A 21,220-nucleotide genomic window follows, 5' to 3' on the forward strand; every position below is an offset into this window, starting at 1 on the left:
ATCTGCCTCGTGTTTATCCTGCTCTGTGCTTAGAGGGGCAGAGCAGCCAATGTTAGAGACAGCTCTGCTGCTGTGGGCAGAGTAATTTCAGCTCTAAAAAACCCAAACATAAAAATTTCCCCATCCAGCTGCTCTGGGGCTGTGGTTTGTTCTTGCACTAAAGCTCAGCCTGCACCTCCCAGCATTTCCAGACTCGTGGCTGACAAAAATCCCTGGAATCAGATGCACCCGGATTTACAGATCCCTGCCATTTACTGTTCCCACTGACTCCAAAAGCCTCAGCCAGGCACGGTAAAGGTGTGAAACATCTCTTCCTCCACACAGAACTGCCTCTAATGGTTCAAAGTGTGAGAAGAAAATCGGGGCCAGTGGGAATGACATGAGCTTTAAGGTTCCTTCTGACCCAATCATTCCATGATTCTGAAAACCTCCTGCCAAGGCCAATGCAACAGCTCTGGTGATCTGTATGGAGAGATGAAAAATCCCAAACAAAAACCCCTCAGTAGAAATGAGAAAGAAGAAATCAGATTTTCTGCACAGTTGTTGCAGCCAATTTTCTTTTCTGTGTGAGTCCCAAGCTCTTTTGGGCTGCTCTGAGCTGTGGTTCCCTGTGCTGGGCCATGTCCAGGAGCTTCTCCTGCTCCCCAGGTGCCTGCTGGACACAGGATTGCTTTGTGGGTGTGAAAAACGAGCTTCACATCATTTTTATAGAATTTAAAAGTTTAATAAAAAAAAAAAAACAATTAGGAGAAAAAAATAAAGTAAAGTATCCAGATCTGGCCGGGTGTCTCTGCATTCACCTCACTGACAAAGGATTGTCCCTTAAAAACAGAACCCTGCTCCATATCCATAAATTCTCACACATATTCACACATTCTTCTGTGGATCTTTGGGGTTCTTCTGTTCAGTTTTCTCTTGCCCCCTTCCCAATAGATCAGTCCTCTTGGTGCCATCGAGATTTACATTCCCTGATACCAGAAATGCAATAAATTCCTGCCCCAGAGTTCTGGTCACTGCTGGCTTCATCTGGATAAGAGAGTTTACAAAAGGAAAAAAAGTCTCCAGCTCTTTTTCAGTCTTTGGGTTATACAGACAAAAGCAGTTTTTATTTTAATACTATGTCATAGCTTAACATATATGTATTATACCACTATTTCTAAAATTCATCAATAACAGAAATAAAGAAAACTATATTAATACAACAAAATTTCCCATTCTTATACACATAACATTCATTTTAATATTTGTGAAAAGCCAACAGTATAAAATGTATCTATAACATGGGTATAAGCATGGAATTATTAATGCTGGAAAAATCTGTAAGACTGAGTCCAGCTGTCCCCCAGCACTGCCACTGACCCCTGTCCCCGAGTGCCACATCCCCAGGGCTTTAAATCCCTGCAGGGATGGGGACTCCAGCCCTGCCCTGGGCAGCCTGGACAGCTCCTTCTGTGATGGAATTTTCCCAATATCCAGTGTTCCCTTCCCCTGGCACACCCTGAGGCTGTTTCCTCTTGCTGGGTGTTTGTTATCTGCAGAGGAGAGCCCAGTCCCATGGTTCATCCTGCAGGGAGAGGAAAGGAAAGGGCAGAAATCCCTGGGGAGCCTCTGGGCCAGCAGAGTCCCCCTTAAACCCTTCCCACTCCTCCTTCCCCTCCCAGCTCCTCTCCTGGCTGGAGCACTGCCAGTCCTGGGCTGGAGCTCCCCAGGTCTGCAGTTGGGAGAGCAGAGGACAATTCCCTTTCCCAGCTGCTCTCCTGTTGCTGTCCACAACCTCAGGATCTCGTCCAGGGAAGCTGCAGGGTTCTGGGAGCAGCAGGGAACACCAACCAGACGGGTTCTGTTCATGGAACCATTTATTCAGCATGGGAACAACTCAGATCCAGAGCAGAGAGCCCCGAACAGAGGCAGGGCAGGGGTTTTTGAGGGCCAGATCCCCCGAGGGTCTCCACCCTTGAGGGTGGAGTTCAGGGTCAGGGAGCACTGGAAACACAGCAAGGGAGAAACCCCCAGGGACTCAAAGCCCATCAGAACCCCTGGGCCACCCTTCACAAGGGGTTTGGGGTGGGACAATCCTTGTCTGAAAGTGACTCTGCCTCATCACAACACTCTCCCTTTGGGGCTGCTCTGCTTCTGGACTGCTTCTGCACTGGTTCTGCACTGGTTCTGGACTGGTTCTGGGCTGGTTCTGGACTGGTTCTGGACTGGTTTCTGCTCTGGTTCTGGACTGGTTCTGGACTGGTTCTGAGTTGGTTCTGGCTGTGCCAGCCCAGGCTGGGCTCGTTCTGGGGGGCATGGCTGCTCCCCTGAGATGTTTCTGGCAGCAAAGAGCCCACAGGCCCAGCTCCTGCTCTCCCTTCTGTGTCTCTGCTGGCTCCTGGAGCTGGGGAGGAGCAGGAGCTGAGCCAGGGATGCTCCAAACCCTTCTCTGTGCTGCTCTGTGCCCTGAATCCTCCCCAGAGCCTGTCCTGGGACTCACCAGCCCTGCCAAACAACCCAAACCTGCTCAGTGCCCTCTTCAGAAGGACAAACATTCCAGTTGAATCTGCTCCAGGAACAAGAGCTGTCAGGGGTGCCTGGTTTGGGTTTTATCGAGATGTGAAGCACATCCTGCCCTCCAGCAGGGACAGCAGTGTCCTTTGTCAGGAGATCTGGGCTCTGGGGTGACACTGGCACAGGAACACTGACAGGGAAACACTGACAGGGAAACACTGACACTGGAACACTGACACAGGAACACTGACACAGAAACACTGACACAGGAACACTGACACAGAAACACTGACACAAACACTGACACAGAAACACTGACACAGGAACACTGACACAGGAACACTGACACAGAAACACTGACAAAAACACTGACACAGAAACACTGACACAGAAACACTGACACAGAAACACTGACACAGGAACAGTGACACAGGAACACTGACACAGAAACACTGACACAGAAACACTGACACAGAAACACTGACACAGGAACAGTGACACAGGAACACTGACACAGGAACACTGACACAGGAACACTGACACAGGAACACTGACAGGGAAACACTGACACAGAAACACTGACACAAGAACACTGACACAGGAACATTGACACAGGAACACTGACACAGGAACACTGACACAGGAACATTGACACAGGAACACTGACACAGGAACACTGACACAGAAACACTGACACAGGAACACTGACACAGGAACACTGACACAGGAACACTGACACAGAAACACTGACACAGGAACACTGACAGGGAAACACTGACAGAGACACTGACACAGGAACACTGACAGAGGAACAGTGACACAGAAACACTGACAGGGAAACACTGACACAGAAACACTGACACAGGAACACTGACACAGGAACACTGACACAAACACTGACACAGGAACACTGACACAGGAACACTGACACAGGAACAGTGACACAGGAACACTGACAGGGAAACACTGACACAGGAACACTGACACAGGAACACTGACACACAAACACTGACACAGGAACACTGACACAGGAACACGGACACAGAAACACTGACACAGGAACACTGACACAGAAACACTGACACAGGAACACTAACACAGGAACACTGACACAGGAACAGTGACACAGGAACAGTGACACAAACACTGACACAGAAACACTGACACAGAAACACTGACACAGAAACACTGACACAGACACTGACACAGGAACACTGACACAAGAACACTGACACAGGAACACTGACACAGGAACACTGACACAGGAACATTGACACAGGAACACTGACACAGAAACACTGACACAGAAACACTGACACAGGAACACTGACACAGGAACACTGACACAGGAACACTGACACAGAAACACTGACACAGGAACACTGACAGGGAAACACTGACAGAGACACTGACACAGGAACACTGACAGAGGAACAGTGACACAGAAACACTGACAGGGAAACACTGACACAGAAACACTGACACAGGAACACTGACACAGGAACACTGACACAAACACTGACACAGGAACACTGACACAGGAACACTGACACAGGAACAGTGACACAGGAACACTGACAGGGAAACACTGACACAGGAACACTGACACAGGAACACTGACACACAAACACTGACACAGGAACACTGACACAGGAACACGGACACAGAAACACTGACACAGGAACACTGACACAGGAACACTGACACAGGAACACTGACACAGGAACACTGACAGGGAAACACTGACACAGGAACAGTGACACAGAAACACTGACACAGAAACACTGACACAGGAACACTAACACAGGAACACTGACACAGGAACAGTGACACAGGAACAGTGACACAAACACTGACACAGAAACACTGACACAGAAACACTGACACAGAAACACTGACACAGAAACACTGACAGGGAAACACTGACACAGGAACACTGACACAGAAACAGTGACACAGGAACAGTGACACAAACACTGACACAGAAACCCTGACACAGGAACAGTGACACAGGAACAGTGACACAAACACTGACACAGAAACACTGACACAGAAACACTGACACAGGAACACTGACACAGGAACATTGACACAGGAACACTGACAGGGAAACACTGACACAGAAACACTGACACAGGAACAGTGACACAGAAACACTGACACAGGAACACTGACAGGGAAACACTGACAGAGGAACACTGACACAGAAACACTGACACAGAAACACTGACACAGAAACACTGACACAGGAACACTGACACAGAAACACTGACACAGAAACACTGACACAGAAACACCGACACAGGAACACTGACAGGGAAACACTGACAGGGAAACACTGACACTGGAACACTGACACAGGAACACTGACACAGGAACACTGACACAGAAACACTGACACAGGAACACTGACACAGGAACAGTGACACAGAAACAGTGACACAAGAACAGTGACACAAACACTGACACAGGAACACTGACACAAACACTGACACAGACACTGACACAGGAACACTGACACAAGAACACTGACACAGGAACACTGACACAGGAACACTGACACAAGAACACTGACACAGGAACACTGACACAAACACTGACACAGGAACACTGACACAGGAACATTGACACAGGAACATTGACACAAGAACACTGACACAGGAACAGTGACAGAGAAACACTGACACAGAAACACTGACAGGGAAACACTGATGGGGAAACACTGACACAGGAACAATGACACAAACACTGACACAGACACTGACACAGAAACACTGACACAGGAACACTGACACAGGAACACTGACACAGGAACACTGACACAGGAACACTGACACAGACACTGACACAGGAACACCGACACAGGAACACCGGCACAACTGTCCTCATGGATCCACACCCCTCTGGGGACCCAGCTCTGGAGAGGCAGCTCCAGGAGAGCTCCCATTAAAACAGTAAAAGGGATTGCTGAGGGATTGCCCATCCCTAGAGGTGTTCCAGGACAGCAGCGCTGGCTCAGTCCCTGTGCTGGGGACCCCTGGAATGTGCTGGGGACCCCTGGGAATGTTCTGGGGACCCCTGGAATGCTCTGGGGACCCCTGGATTGTGCTGGGGACTCCTGGAATGTTCTGGGGATCCCTGGAATGCTCTGGGGACCCCTGGAATGCCCTGGGGACTCCTGGAATGTTTTGGGGACCCCTGGAATGTGCTGGGGACCCCTGGAATGTTCTGGGGATCCCTGGAATGCTCTGGGGACCCCTGGAATGTTCTGGGACCCCTGGGAATGCTCTGGGGACCCGTGGAATGTTCTGGGACCCCTGGGAATGCTCTGGGGACCCCTGGAATGTGCTGGGGACCCCTGGGAATGTGCTGGGGACCCCTGGATTGTGCTGGGGACCCCAGGAATGCTCTGGGGACCCCTGGAATGTTCTGGGGACCCCTGGATTGTGCTGGGCAGGAGGAGCCGTGGCTGCTCCTGGTGTTGCTGGGGAGGGAATCCCACTGTTGCTCAGGGAATAAATAAATGTTATTTTGTGCTTGCTGGCACATCTGGAGCAGCACCTGGGTATCTGTGGGGGGTTTAAATCAGGGTGTGTTGGGGTTTAAATCAGCTGTGCCTGCTGCAGGGGATGGATCCTTCAGTGGATCCTTCAGTGGATCCCTCAGTGGATCCCTCAGTGGATCCATCAGTGGATCCTTCAGTGGGTCCCTCAGTGGATCCTTCAGTGGGTCCCTCGGTGGGTCCCTCGGTGGATCCTTCAGTGGATCCCTCAGTGGATCCTTCAGTGGATCCCTCAGTGGATCCCTCAGTGGATCCCTCAGTGGATCCCTGTGCCCAGCAGGGGAATTGGGATGCTCAGTGATGGGGTTCACTGTGTCTCTCTGGATCAGGATCTCAGCAAACCCCTGCTGCTGCACTGAGCATCTCAGAGCAGGAGTAAAATTCAAATTTGAGGTTTGGCAGCAAATTTCTGAGCTTCAGAATGTTCTGTCCTTTGAAATCCACCACAAAACCCCCCAAAGCCTTCAATCCACGTTTGATGTGGTGTCTCCCGTGTAGAAAGAGCCACTTAGAGGTATTTATCCAGTGGCTGGTTAAAGCAGCTATAAATAATCCATCAGTGCTACAGGGATGTCTGCTAATGTTCCTTTATTTACGGGAGCTGTGCTTTGTGTCGGAGCTGGGAGTTTTCCTTAACTCCTTAATTCCCAAAGCTCTCCTGTGTGGACTGTAATATCTGACAGATAATGCGGGCTAGAACACAGATCAAGATATAAATTAGCAAAAGTGTGTCCTGAGGCTTCTCTGATACTACATGCAACGCTTTTCCCCTTAATTATCTTGTCATGATAATTTCCTTTAATTATCTCGCTGTAATAAATTCAGCAGGTGAATTAATCTGGAATGGTGATGGAGCAGCACGTGATTGTGACAGCTCTGGATTTGCTGTCAAGGTTTCTGCTGACAAACCAGAATGCCTGTGCTCCCTCCAAGAGCTGTTTGATGTTAATAGTGCCCTATTTTCCTCACATCCCACATTTCCCCGTGACAGAGCCAAAGGCAGAGCAGAGGGAATTGTGCAGAGAGTGGCAGAGCTGTGATTTGGGCTGTGGGAAATCAAACCTGGTGCTTTAAATGGGCCAGAGAAGTTCTGCAAACCTTTGCTGAGAGAATTTGCTATTTCATTTCCAGGCTGTGGGAGTTTTGGAGGGTTTTTTTGGGGGTTGAAAAGACCCAAACCCCATAAACCTGACTTTTGTTGTGTGTGGGGATCTCAGGGGCGTGGGGAGCAGCCCAAGCTGGGGCACCGAGGGCTCCCTGAGGGGTCACAGCAGCACCTTGGGGGGGCCTTTTCCTCCTGGAGGGGCTGGGAGAGGCTGGGATGGGGCAGGGGAACGGCTTTTCCAGGAGGAACAGGGTGAACAACACCTGGGTGCAGCCAGACAGAGCTGGGCTGGACCCACAGAGCTGGGCTGGACCCACAGAGCTGGGCCTGACCCACAGAGCTGGGCCTGACCCACAGAGCTGGGTTTAACCCACAGAGCTGGGCTTAATCCATGGAGCGGGGCTGGACCCACAGAGCTGGGTTTGACCCACAGAGCTGGCCTGACCCACAGAGCTGGGCCTGACCCACAGAGCTGGGTTTGACCCACAGAGCTGGGCCTGACCCACAGAGCTGGGTTTAACCCACAAAGCTGGGCCTGACCCACAGAGCTGGGCCTGACCCACAGAGCTGGGTTTAACCCACAGAGCTGGGCCTGACCCACAGAGCTGGGCCTGACCCACAGAGCTGGGTTTAACCCACAGAGCTGGGCTGGACCCACAGAGCTGGGCTTAACCCACAGAGCTGGGCTGGACCCACAGAGTTGGGCTTAACCCTCCTGTCCCTCACCTGAGGCACTGCCAAAGCATTGGGTGCTGCACCCAATTCCCTGGATAAAGGGAATGTCCTGTCCCTGGATAAAGGGGAATGTCCTGTCCCTGGATAAAGGGATTGTCCCCTGTCCCCTGGATAGAGGGGAATGTCCCCTGTCCCTGGATAAAGGGATACACACCTGGGGCTCAGCAGGACAGAGGAACAATGGAGAGCACCAAGGAAAATCTGCATTCCCTGGTTCTGAGCTGTGGGGGAATACAGAGGAAGGATTAGGAGCCAGACAGAGACACCACAAACTTCTCGTCTGAGATCTCATTTTGCCATTTTCCAGGATTATGGCAGCTCTCAACAGCTGCTGTTTTTAAAGGCAGGCTCAGAAGGGACCCTGCAGCTCTGTCCATCGGTGACAGCTGTGCAGGGGATGGCACCGGGGTGACACCAGAGTGACAGGAGCAGAGCAGGCACCCAGACAAGGGGACTGGGGGCAGCCCTGCAGAAAGCAGAGGAATTCTCCTTCCCCTGGCAGGGTGCAGAGGGTGCTGCAGCTCAGGGGAGCCAGGGGTGGGTCCCTGTGTGTGGGAGACACTTCAGGGTGGACGGTCTGAGACACGGCAGAGACATCTATAATGGAGTTGGGTGTTAGGAGTTTATTTCAGGGTGTGGGAGAGAGAGAGAGAGAGACAGACAGACAGACAGAGACAGACAGAGCTCTGCTATGAGCCAGCAGATAGAGCTCAAAGCAGGCTCAGAGAGAACAATACAAAAGGGGGTAAAATAGGAATACATGAGCTCAAGACTTCAGATTGCTGAGAAAGAGAGGAACAGAACAGAAGTGAGAGAGCTGGGAAAAAGAGCAAGAAGAGCAGGAAAGAGCAGCAAGAGAACGTAGTAAGAGAGACAAGAGAAAACAAGAGAACTAAGAGAGCGTAGCAAGAGAGAGAGTTCTCTTTTACAATTACTGATATAATCTATACATTGAATATTCTATTCCTTCACTAACCAATCTTTCTAAGTATACTAATACAGTAACATTTGTGTGTGACCTATAGAAATCTCTGTTTTTGCATATTTTTAGTTATCTCAGGGTCCTTCAGACCTTTCCTCATGAGGCTGGGGAGAGGGGTCTCAGTTTGGTTTTACTGGGGGACAGAATGTGTTCTGGCACACCAGCCCGGTTTCTTTGAATTATTCAAACCCTGCTTTCATTTGTATTTCTTCCTTAGCCTTTCTGGCCAAAGAGTCATATTTATAATTTCTTTCTAATTCTACCTTCCCAATACCTGTGCTTATTTCTGTTTGATAAATTCCATCCTGATTTACGGGATCTTCCTTTGCTCCTGGCCCCTCACTGATGTTTGTTCCTGTGATCCTCTCATCCCTTTGATTCTGTGAAATGATGTGAATCAATCTGGTGAATCCAGAGGGGTTCAGAGCCACGGCTGCTGCTGTTGGGATGGCAGCAGAGGTGACAGGGAATGATTTCAGCTGCAGAATTCCTGGTGCAGGGATTGCTCAGTGTTCAGTTTTTATTGTAACCCCTGCAGGCTGTGAAGGAGCACCAAAGGCAAACACTGCTCTTTTCTGGACTGGGAAATGCTTGTGGGTGTCTCCTGTTTGGTTCTTGTCCCATCTGCAGACAATGTCCTGCATCCCTGGCACTGCCCCAGGCCAGGCTGGAGCACCGGGGACACTGGAGCTGTCCCTGCCATGGCAGGGTGGGATGGGTGGGATTTCAGCTCCTTTTCAACCCAAACCAGTCTGGAATTCTAATTTTCTCTGTGCTCCTGAGTTACTGCCCTTTATTCCAAATGTCAGGATCTCTTTTTCCCTGACTCTGGGATGCTCAGCTGTGGATGGAGACCTGGAGTGTGTGATCCATGCCGATGGCAGCTGTGTCCCAGCTGTGCTGTGATCCCTGCACCAGGAACGGGAGCGATCCCAGCAGCAAAGGGAGCCCAGGGAGTGTCTGGACAGTGCTGCCAGGGGTGCACAGGGTGGGATTGTTGGGGATCTGGGCTGGGACAGGGGCTGGGATGATCCCTGTGTGTCCCAGCTCAGGATATTCCTGATCCTGTGATCCTGTGGGTCCTTCCCATTCAACATTCCCTGATTCTGTGATCCTGTGTGTCCTTCCCACTCAGGATATTCCTGATCCTGTGATCCCTGTGGGTCCCTTCCCACTCAGGATATTCCTGATCCTGTGATCCCTGTGGGTCCCTTCCCACTCAGGATATTCCTGATTCTGTGATCCCTGTGGGTCCCTCCAGCTCAGGATATTCCTGATCCTGTGATCCTGTGTGTCCCAGCTCAGGATATTCCTGATCCTGTGATCCTGTGGGTCCCTTCCCACTCAGGATATTCCTGATCCTGTGATCCCTGTGGGTCCCTTCCCACTCAGGATATTCCTGATCCTATGATCCCTGTGTGTCCCTTCCCACTCAGGATATTCCTGATTCTGTGATCCTGTGTGCCCCTTCCCACTCAACATTCCCTCATTCTGTGATCCTGTGTGTCCCAGCTCAGGATATTCCTGATCCTGTGATCCCTGTGGGTCCCTTCCCACTCAGGATATTCCTGATTCTGTGTCCCTGTGTGTCCCAGCTCAGGATATTCCTGATTCTGTGATCCTGTGTGTCCCAGCTCAGGATATTCCTGATCCTGTGATCCCTGTGGGTCCCAGCTCAGGATATTCCTGATCCTGTGATCCTGTGGGTCCCTCCAGCTCAGGACATTCCATGGTTCTGTGGAATGATGATGCTGTTACTAAAGGCACATTCTGAGTTTCATTCTTGTTTTTTAATGGCTAAAGAGCAAAACAATTGGGAGATTTTTGTGTTGTAAAGGATAAAAACCTCTGTTCAGAGCCCAGCTAATAAAACTCCTGGCACCTCGGTGTTGTTCTGTCTTCTCTTGCTACTAATGGAAATCCTTTAACTCTGGATTAGCCTCACTCCCGTGGGATTCAGGCATGGAAAACTCCTGTTCTTCACCCTCGTATCCTCCCTGGGTGTGGGAGAACGTCTGTGGTGTGGTTTTCTTCTGATTTCATTTTAAATAAACTGAACCCCTCATTTGCAGTGGTTCCTAAGCAACAAAGTACAGGGGGAAAAGCCAAACAAGCCGCAGGTAATTTGTGTCTCCTTGTTGGAGCTTTTAAAGGATGTTAATCCGTGGCTCTGGAGTCTCTGGCAGGGGGAGGATGCTCGCAGCAAGGAGCTGTTAATTCCTCTTTGCAACCTGCAGCCTTGGATTTCAAACTTTTTGCCTTCCCTGGCCCCTCCTGAGCGCTGGAGAGGAGCTGGAGTTCAGCTGATTCCGGCTGGAGCACTGAACAAGGGCTCAGGGCGGGTTATTCCCACTGGGAATGTGGCTGGTGATTATTTCCAGGCATGAGAGGAGCAGGGAGAGCCCCTGAGCTGTGTCAGAGCCCTGGGAGGGGACAATGCCACTGTCCCCAAGGTCACACAGCCACAGGACTGGCCCCAGCTGAGTCTCCCCACTTCCCAGTCAGGCAGGTTCAGCACGTGGATATTATATTATATTATATTATATTATATTATATTATATTATATTATATTATATTATATTATATTATATTATATTATATTATATTATATTATATTATATTATATTATATTATATTATATTATATTATATTATATTATATTATATTATATTATATTATATTATATTTTTATTTTATATTTATTTTATATTTATTTTATTATTTTGTTTTATTATTTTGTTTTATTATTTTGTTTTATTTTACTTTTTTATTTTTAATTTTTAAAATTGCTTAATTTTATTTCATTTTATTTATTTATTTATAATTTTAAAATTATTTTATTTTATTTTATATTTATTTTATTTATTTTATTATTTATTTTATTATTTTTTATTTTATTATATTTTATTTTATTATATTATATTTTATTTATTTTATTTTACTTTTATATTTTTAATTTTTAAAATTATTCCATTTTATTTATTTATTTTTAATTTTAAAAATTATTTTATTTTATTTTATTTTATTTTATTTTATTTTATTTTATTTTATTTTATTTTATTTTTCAGGGCTGAATTTTCACATTTTCATTTTCAGGGCTTTAATGGTTCCAGACAAAGCAGCTTTGCCCAGAAGTGTCACACTCCATTAGATTTTTTCCCCCTTTATTTTTTTTAAGTTGTTTTTCCTGCATTCTCTCCTTGCCATCAGGAGCTGGGATGGTGCCTGGAAGGATTCTCTGTATTAAAGCACTGGTGTCATGTCAGTGAGAACTCTTTGTTTCCACCAGCCTGTCAGGCTGCTATGAAATGTTTTATACCTTTATTCTATTTCTGTTTCTGCCTGGCAAATAATTCCTGAGCAGTGGAATTGTGGTGCTGAACATGAGAATCTGATTTCTGGTTTTATTTTTTTGTTAGTTTGTTTTCCTGTGGATGTTTTGTAGCTCATAAAGGGGTGAGGAGAAGCACCAGGTGCTTCCCACAGGTCTCTCTTCCAGCCCTTGCTCATTTTGTGACAGATTTGCCTCTAAATTGTTCCATACCCAGAAGGATCACTAGAGAAAATGCTCTTTTAATTTTTTTCCCTTATGGAGAATTTAATTCCTAATTACCCCATTTCTTCTGTTCTGGCTGGTTTATGACGTGGGACTTCCCTGCCCCATAAAGCAGCGGCTGTGGGGTTTGTCCTGAGCACAGAGTGCTCCAGCCAGGAGCTGCTCCTGTGTTTGGGTTTCACCAATACGGAGAAAAACACTTGGACAGGCTGGAAATTCTCATTTTCTCTTCAGTTCCAGCCCTTGCAGGCAAAACAGAGCAGGAACAGAATCCCAGGATGGTTTGGGTTGGAAAGGACCTCAAATCCCACCCATCCCAACCATTCCATGTGCAGGGACAGCTCCCACTGTCCCAATGTCCAGCCCCAGTGTCCAGCCTGGCCTTGGGCACTGCCAGGGATCCAGGGGCAGCCACAGCAAATCTGGGAATCCCATTCCAGCCAGCAATTCCCAGTTCCCAACATCCCACCCATCCCTGCCCTCTATCAGCTTGTTCCCGTTCCCCCTTTCCTGTCACTCCACACCCTTGGAAAAAGTCCCTCTCCCCCTTTCCTGTGCATCCCCTTTAGGCACTGGAATAAATAATTACAGATTGAATATTTCCTGCTCTTTAATGAGGGGACTGGAACCTCCACAGTCCAAGGCACAGATGATGGAAGAGTTTTCCATCCCTTGGGATGGGCTCCCAGCAGCTTTCCCTGCCCCTCCTCTGCACCCCTGGGCACCTTTGGGTTTATTTCCAGCTTTCTGTGTGTGTTGAACAGAAGGAGAAATGATGGACACACATCCCCAGTGGGGACAGGGCAGGGAACCCCCAGGCAGCAGGAATTCCCTTGGAATGGTCAGGTTTAAGGAGCACTACACAAAATTAAAGATAATGGGTTGGAACTGGATGATCTCCAAGGTCCCTTCCAACCCAACCTTTTTAATGAGTCACAAGATTCTATGATCATTATTTTTTTTACTAATTAATTAATTTTTTAACTAATTAATTAATTTTTTTAACTAACAGCTCACATCTCAATAGAAGCCTTGCTTACAAACTCCCTTTGCTTTGCAGGAGCTTCCAGCTATAAATACAAATTTTATATAAATATAAAAAGCTGTAGATCCCAGCAAACCCAAAGTTTTCAGGAATAAATCACTGCCAGTGCCCAGGATGGCTCCTCCCGCACCTGGGAGAGCTGCTGGTTGCAAACACAGCTTTGGGGTTTATTATCCTGGTGAGTAACCAAAATTCCATGCCAGCTTTTTACTGGGCTGTAAAAAAGCCTGTCCTTATCAGCTGAGCCTTCCTCTGCTTCCAAACAATCCCGCTGAGAACTGAGAAATGAACTTCCAAAAGGAGTTTCTGGAAAACTCCCCCGTTGCCAGGGTGTGCCCTGGGTGTTGTGAGCTCCACTCACAGCCTCAGCTCCGTGGAATCAAACCCAAGGAGGTTTCCACAGGCTCAGGGAGTTTTGCCAAGTGCTTGGCATCAGTTCCCATCTCCACATTATCCTCACAGCCTCATCCCAGCTCATCCCTGAGGGAATCCCTGGAACCCTCCCAGAGCCTGGGGGTTCCCCTTCTCTCCCTTTTCCTGAGTCAATCTCTGTCCCAGTTTCCCTGTGCATCCCTTGGAGTGAGCCAGAGTGGGAATTTGGCACCGTTTGAACCAAGGTTTAACCGAGGCTCCAGCACAGCCCAGCTCTGGGGCTCTCCTGATGGAGCTCTTGGGAAGATTTCCAGCACCTGAGGTGCACCAAAAATCCCTGGGGATCCCCCACCCTGTTCTGTTCAGCTCTGGAGCCAGGCTGGGAGAGCTGGGAATGCTCACCTGGAGAGGAGAAGGATCCAGGGAGAGCTGGGAATGTTCCCCTGGAGAAGGGAAAGATCCAGGGAGAGCTCAGAGCCCCTGGCAGGGCCTGAAGGGGCTCCAGGAGAGCTGGAGAGGGACTGGGGACAAGGGATGGAGGGACAGGAGCCAGGGAATGGCTCCCAGTGCCAGAGGGCAGGGATGGATGGGAGATTGGGAATTGGGAATTGCTGGCTGGGCTGGAATTGCCAGAGCAGCTGTGGCTGCCCCTGGATCCCTGGCAGTGCCCAAGGCCAGGCTGGACACTGGGGCTGGACATTGGGACAGTGGGAGCTGTCCCTGCCATGGCTGGGGTGGAATTGGGATGGGATTGGGATGGGATTGGGATGGGATTGGGAAGGGATTGGGCTGGGATTGGGATGGGATTGGGATGGGATTGGGATTGGGCTGGGATTGGGATGGGATTGGGCTGGGATTGGGATGGGATTGGGCTGGGATTGGGCTGGGATTGGGCTGGGATTGGGATTGGGATGGGATTGGGAAGGGATTGGGATGGGATTGGGAAGGGATTGGGATGGGATTGGGATGGGATTGGGATGGGATTGGGCTGGGATTGGGATGATCCCAAAGGTCCCTTCCAGCCTGACCCTTGGGTGATTCCCAGAGCTGAGGGACAATGAGGAGCAGCCTCCTGGAAAGGAGAGCCCCTTTCCCAGGAATGCCCTTCCCATGAACTCTTTCCCCTCCCAGGGATTATTTTCCACAGCAAAACTGCTTTCAGTAATGGCTGCACCTTCCCAAACTTTGCCTTTCCCAATCCTCTCAGTCTCAGTGCCAGCACCACCTCCCTGCTGCGAACAATCGGATTTCTGGGAGCAGTTTCTCATTTCTATTGAAGACAACCTTTAAAATACTATTTTTCTAATTTGTTTGCTCACAGGGTGCACATCGAGTAAAGGTTTTTGAAGCAGATCCAATGTTTACCTTTTATTCCTAGGAATTCTGGCTAGAAATTCAAAAGTGGTAGAAGGAACATTTCTTTATTCTCTTAGAATCATGGAATATTTTGGGTTGCAAAGGACCTTTTAAGGCCATCCCCTTGCCACGGGCAGGGATGGTTTTTATGAGATTCACACTGAATCATGTTAGTGAAATAAGTTTTCCTGATTTTCCATTCCTGCCATTCTGTTGTCTCCTGCAAATCTGATCAGCACTGATTTTGTGTTTTCCTCCCAGACCCTGATTAAATCTCTCAGCAGCCTGGAGCTGCCCATCAATTCCTGCAGGGCTGGGATTGCTCCGGGCTCCCAGCCGGAGCCCAATCACCGAGACGGCGCTAATTGTTTAAAGACAGGGCAATTGATTGGGTATTTTTCTACTTTCTTACTTAAGGAACTGCGTGGTATTGAGTGAAATCCTGAGCAGGTGATGCCGGTGTCGTTTTCCCTGTCACCAGGAGGGGTGACCCCCATCCAGCAGGGAGCTGGGTGCATTATTTCTGCTTAAGGACAAATAATTCCATTTCCAGGGAATGGCAGCTGTTCCTTTATTCGGGATCATTATTTACCTCTATTTTTACCCTTCCCATTACTTCAATCCATTTTTCTCAGATCAGCAATGAGCTATATTTTTTAGACAATCCTTTCCCCATCCTGTTCAAAATACTGATGAACCTTTTCTTCCCATCTTTCTGATTTCCCTGGATTCCATTTTCCCAGTTATTTCCTAACGCTTCTGCTGCCCTTTATTTCCATAGGGTCTGTTGAGCACCTCCCCAGCCCCTGGGGGGACGAGAAGCAGCAAGAGCAGTGAATTCTCCACCTGGCATGAGAACACTTCTCTCCTTTCCAGCACCCAGGAGAAATCCAGAGTAATCCTATTTTTGGGCTGGCTGATAATTGCACTCTTGCTGGCTGCATATTGATGAACAGCGTTTTCAACATCCCTAATGAATTTTTATCAACAGGCACAAGGGGTTGTGTCTGCTGGCAGAGGTTTTTTAGGTATCTCAGAATTCCTGGATTTATGCAGATTTCCATCTTTTCCTTTCCTGCCTGTGCAGAGTGCAGGGCTGGTGTCATGGCTGGGAGGATCTTTGGGGCACAAAAGCTCTTTTTAAGCAGCTTCTGAATTCTTATTCCAGGCTTCAACCCTGGCAGTGTCCCAGGCCAGGCTGGACATTGGGGATGGGACAGTGGGAGGTGTCCCTGCCATGGATGGGATGGGATCCATGGGATGGGATGGGATCCATGGGATGGGATCCATGGGATGGGAAGGGATCCATGGGATGGGATGGGATCCATGGGATGGGATCCATGGGATGGGATCCATGGGATGGGATGGGATCGATGGGATGGGATCCATGGGATGGGATGGGATCCATGGGATCCATGGGATGGGATGGGATCCATGGGATGGGTTGGATTGTCATGGGTTGGGATTTAAGGTCCCTTTTAACCCATGTGATTCTCTGTGCTTTTAATCCTCAGCCACCCCTGACAGGATGGAGAGAGGATGTTTGGGAGTCTCCCATTCCCACCCGTGTCCCTTTTCCCAGCCCATCCTCAGCTCCCCTCATCCCCATTCCCGTTCTGCCGCAGAGCGGGGCAGCCCGGCTGGGATTTCCGCTGGGATTCCTGCTGGGAATGCAGGACAGGAGAGGGGCTGGAGCAGGGATTGGCGGTGCCTGCCGAGGTGTTTGGAACTCCTTTGAACAGGAATTCCACCCCTGAGCGTTCAGCTCTGTCCAGTCCCCACCCCAGCCCTGTCCTGTGCCTGGAGCGGGAGCTGCCGGCGGGAGCTGCTGCAGGAATTGGGCAGAGCAAGACATCGATATTCCCTTTATTCCACTCCAGCACTCCTCAGAGGCATTTGATGAGTGGATGAACATCACAAACCAATTAAGAACAAGAGATCTCATCTGGCTTTTCACTGACTGAGATGGAGAATTAAAGTCATTTTAGACCTGGTTTGAAGTTCCAGGTTTCCAGACCAGGTAGTTTTTAACAATATTTTATTTTTCTTTCCAGTTGCAGCTGCAATAGTTCCGGGCTGGGAGCTGCCAGGGCACCCCTGGAAGGACCCAGGCCATGGAATTGGGGTGGGGGGAAGAGCCCAGCCCCGGCCCTGCTCCCCCCAGGGCTCCCTGAGCTCAGCCAGCCCTCCCAGGGCTGTCCATGGATGGGACAAACAGCTCATTTCACCTCTCTCTGAAGGTTTGTTCCAAAACTCGCCTTTCCAGTGGCCATTTACCACACCTGAGCCAAGATTTCCTGGAAAGGTGGAGGAGAGGCTGCAGCACAGCCAGGTAATGATGCTCATGCTGTAGCTCAGCCACAGGTGAGAAATAACTTTCCAATTCCACGAATTCAAAGTGTTTCTCAACCAGACACCAATCTTGATATATTACATGGGTTTTTGGACTGGTTAAATGTTTTCCAAGAATCCAAATTTGTAGTTTGTGCCTTAAACTACAGCTGAAAGTTTGTAACACAATTCCAAACCCAAGAACCTGGAAAGAAAAGATTTTGGAGATGGTTTCTGAGCTAAAGGACTCTGTGATTCTGTGGTGTGAGGTTTGTGACCACCTGTGCTCCTGATAGCCTGAAGCTTCTGGCACAGGATCATAGATTGGGACAAAAAATATGCTTTTAAAATTAATCAGAAATCAAGTAAATGAGCCAGCCCCATCTCTTTTTAAAGCTGCCTCTAAAGGAAAACAAATGAAATGTTTGTAATTGAGGATGTGCTGGAGCCTCTCCCCAGGTAATTTTTGGATGTTGTCGTGTACAGGAGAAATTCGTGTTAGTGCTGATGATAACAGACCTGCAGAGCAGTAAATGGATTTCTGTGCTATTTTCCACCTGAAAGGATGACCCTTAGAATCCAACACCCTGAACAGCGAGATTGTTATTGGAAAAGAGGGATAAGGAGGTGCTTGTGTTGCACAGCAGAAAATGGGTGATTTAGGGGAAGCTTTCCAGGGCAGAGCTTCAGCCTGGCTGCCTGTGGAGCTGGGGCAGGGTTTGGGCACCTGGGAGGTCCCTCTGGCCGGGCTGTGCTGGGGGAGGAGGGATGGGAGCCCTGTCCTGAGCTTGGGGTGAGCTCTGGGGTTTGGGGCAGGGGAGCTGGGATGGGAACAGCACAGACAGCAGAGGCACAGAGGTGTGGAACAGGTGGAGTTTGGGTGGGTTTGGGTCTCCTCACCTCTTCTGGAACCTCTGTGTTTGGTATGGACCAAGCCCTCAGGGATCCTTGGGTGCCAGAGCATGTCCAGGGCAGGGAATGGAGCTGGGAAGGGTCTGGAGAATTGCTGAGGGAGCTGGGAAGGGGCTGGAGAATTGCTGAGGGAGCTGGGAAGGGGCTGGAGAATTGCTGAGGGAGCTGGGAAGGGGCTGGAGAATTGCTGAGGGAGCTGGGAAGGGGCTGGAGAATTGCTGAGGGAGCTGGGAAGGGGCTGAGCCTGGAGCAAAGGAGGCTCAGGGGGCCCTTGTGGCTCTGCACAAGTCCCTGGCAGGAGGGGACAGCCGGGGGGGTCGGGCTCTGCTGGCAGGGAACAGGGACAGGAGGAGAGGGAACGGCCTCAGGCTGGGCCAGGGGAGGCTCAGGGGGGACAGCAGCAGGAATTTCCCCATGGAAAGGGCGCTCAGGCCTTGGAAGTGCCCAGGGAGGTTTGCAGTGCCCATCCCTGGAGGGATTTACTGTGGATGTGGCACCTGGGGACACGAGGCAGCGGTGGCCTTGGGAACAGCTGGATTTTTGAGGGTTTATCCAGCCTGTTGTGTGATTCCCTGCCTCCCCAAGCCCTCCAGCAGCACCCAGCCCTCAGGATTTGGGATCCAGCACCACCTCATCTCAGGGAATCCCTGTTCCTGCTCTCTCCTGCCTGCTCAGAGCTCCCTCATTGCGGAGTGAAAACGAGGAGATGTTTTATTCCACCGGTTCCTCACTGCAGCAGCTCATCACATACATTAAATAAATATTAAATGGCAGTAATTACTTAGCTCTGACTCAGTATATCAAACATAAAATACTCATCTACACAGAAGCACCTCGGTGTTCCTTCTCTGCCTAATTGATTCATTTACTAAATCCATTAGGAAGAACTTGAAAGGACACTTGGATTGCAGAAGGAAGGAGAATGCCACGGGGAGGGGGCAAGGTGGGAGATTTCACCTCCAATGAAAATTTAAAGCTCCATCCAGGCAGCCAAACCTGACAGTTATTCATGTCAAAACTCACATAATAAAATAATGGAATTGGGCACTAGGAACTCCCAAGGTTTGCCCTTCTGCTATCGCAGGCTGAAAAATCAAAATACCCTGGGCAGAGCTCCTTGGTTTAGAGGCTGAAAATGCAGATGTGGGAATGTTGAGCAGTGTCAGCTGTCACAGCCCTGCTGGGATTTTCTCTCTGTCCCGATGTTTTCCTCTGGAGGTCCAGGGAGGAGCAGGAAGCTCAGTGCAGCAGGTGTTGGATGTTCATCCCAGAGGTTCTCCCGTGCTTTCCTTTGCCAGGGGTGGTCAGGAGCAGGGGCAGGGTGGCAGTGCTGGGCAGGTTCTGCTCCTGCCCCAGGGACAGGGCTTGGCAGTGGGGCCAGAGCTGAGCTTTGCCTGCTGAGACCCCAGCCCGGCTGCTCGGGGGCCTGGGCAGGGCAGGGGGGCAGAGCCCCCTGGGACAGATCCCAGGCTTTAATTACCCCACCCCTCGTGGATGAGAGCACAGAAATGTGTCCAGGACAGAAAGGAGCAGCATGGGGGGAGCGCCACTGAAGTTTCTCCACTTGCTGCGGCAGCCCAGAGCAGAACCTGGGAATGTCCAGGTGGAGGGAATCGGCTGAGAGCACAGGCTGGGATCCCAAACAGAGCTGGCTGTGTCCAGAGGGATCCCAGGATCCCAGCCCTGTGTCCAGAGGGATCCCAGCCCTGTGTCCAGAGGGATCCCAGCCCTGTTTGTGTCCAGAGGGATCCCAGGATGCCAGCCCTGTGTCCAGAGGGATCCCAGCCCTGTGTCCAGAGGGATCCCAGGATCCCAGCCCTGTGTCCAGAGGGATCCCAGGATCCCAGCCCTGTGTCCAGAGGGATCCCAGCCCTGTATCCAGAGGGATCCCAGCTCTGTTTATATCCAGAGGGATCCCAGGATCCCAGCCCTGTTTGTGTCCAGAGGGATCCCAGGATCCCAGCCCTGTATCCAGAGGGATCCCAGCCCTGTGTCCAGAGGGATCCCAGCCCTGTGTCCAGGGGGATCCCAGCCCTGTGTCCAGAGGGATCCCAGCTCTGTGTCCAGAGGCATCCCAGCCCTGTTTGTGCCCAGAGGGATCCCAGGATCTCATCCCTGTGTCCAGAGGGATCCCAGCTCTGTGTCCAGAGGGATCCCAGCCCTGTATCCAGAGGGATCCCAGCTCTGTGTCCAGAGGGATCCCAGCCCTGTATCCAGAGGGATCCCAGCTCTGTGTCCAGAGGGATCCCAGGATCCCAGCCCTGTGTCCAGAGGGATCCCAGCTCTGTGTCCAGTGGTATCCCAGCCCTGTGTCCAGAGGGATCCCAGCTCTGTGTCCAGTGGTATCCCAGCCCTGTGTCCAGAGGGATCCCAGCTCTGTTTATATCCAGAGGGATCCCAGGATCCCATCCCTGTGTCCAGAGGAATCCCAGCTCTGTGTCCAGAGGGATCCCAGGATCCCAGCCCTGTGTCCAGAGGAATCCCAGCTCTGTGTCCAGAGGGATCCCAGGATCCCAGCTCTGTTTATATCCAGAGGGATCCCAGGATCCCAGGATCCCTGTGTCCAGCAGGAGAGCAGAGAGCAAACCCCTCTCCCCACCACTCCCTCACAGCTCTGCCCTTGCGTGAGCCAAGCAGAGATAATTACTGGGCACTAATTAGGGCTGGCAGTAATTACAGCAGCCTGTTAAGGATGGTGAGGTGTTCAGTGGCCCTAGCACAGCACATCTGGGCAGCTCCAGAGCTCCAGTGTGGGTTCCATGGCCCCGTTA

Source organism: Poecile atricapillus, chromosome 1 (assembly GCF_030490865.1).
Source record: "Poecile atricapillus isolate bPoeAtr1 chromosome 1, bPoeAtr1.hap1, whole genome shotgun sequence".
Classification (NCBI taxonomy): Eukaryota; Metazoa; Chordata; class Aves; order Passeriformes; family Paridae; genus Poecile; species Poecile atricapillus.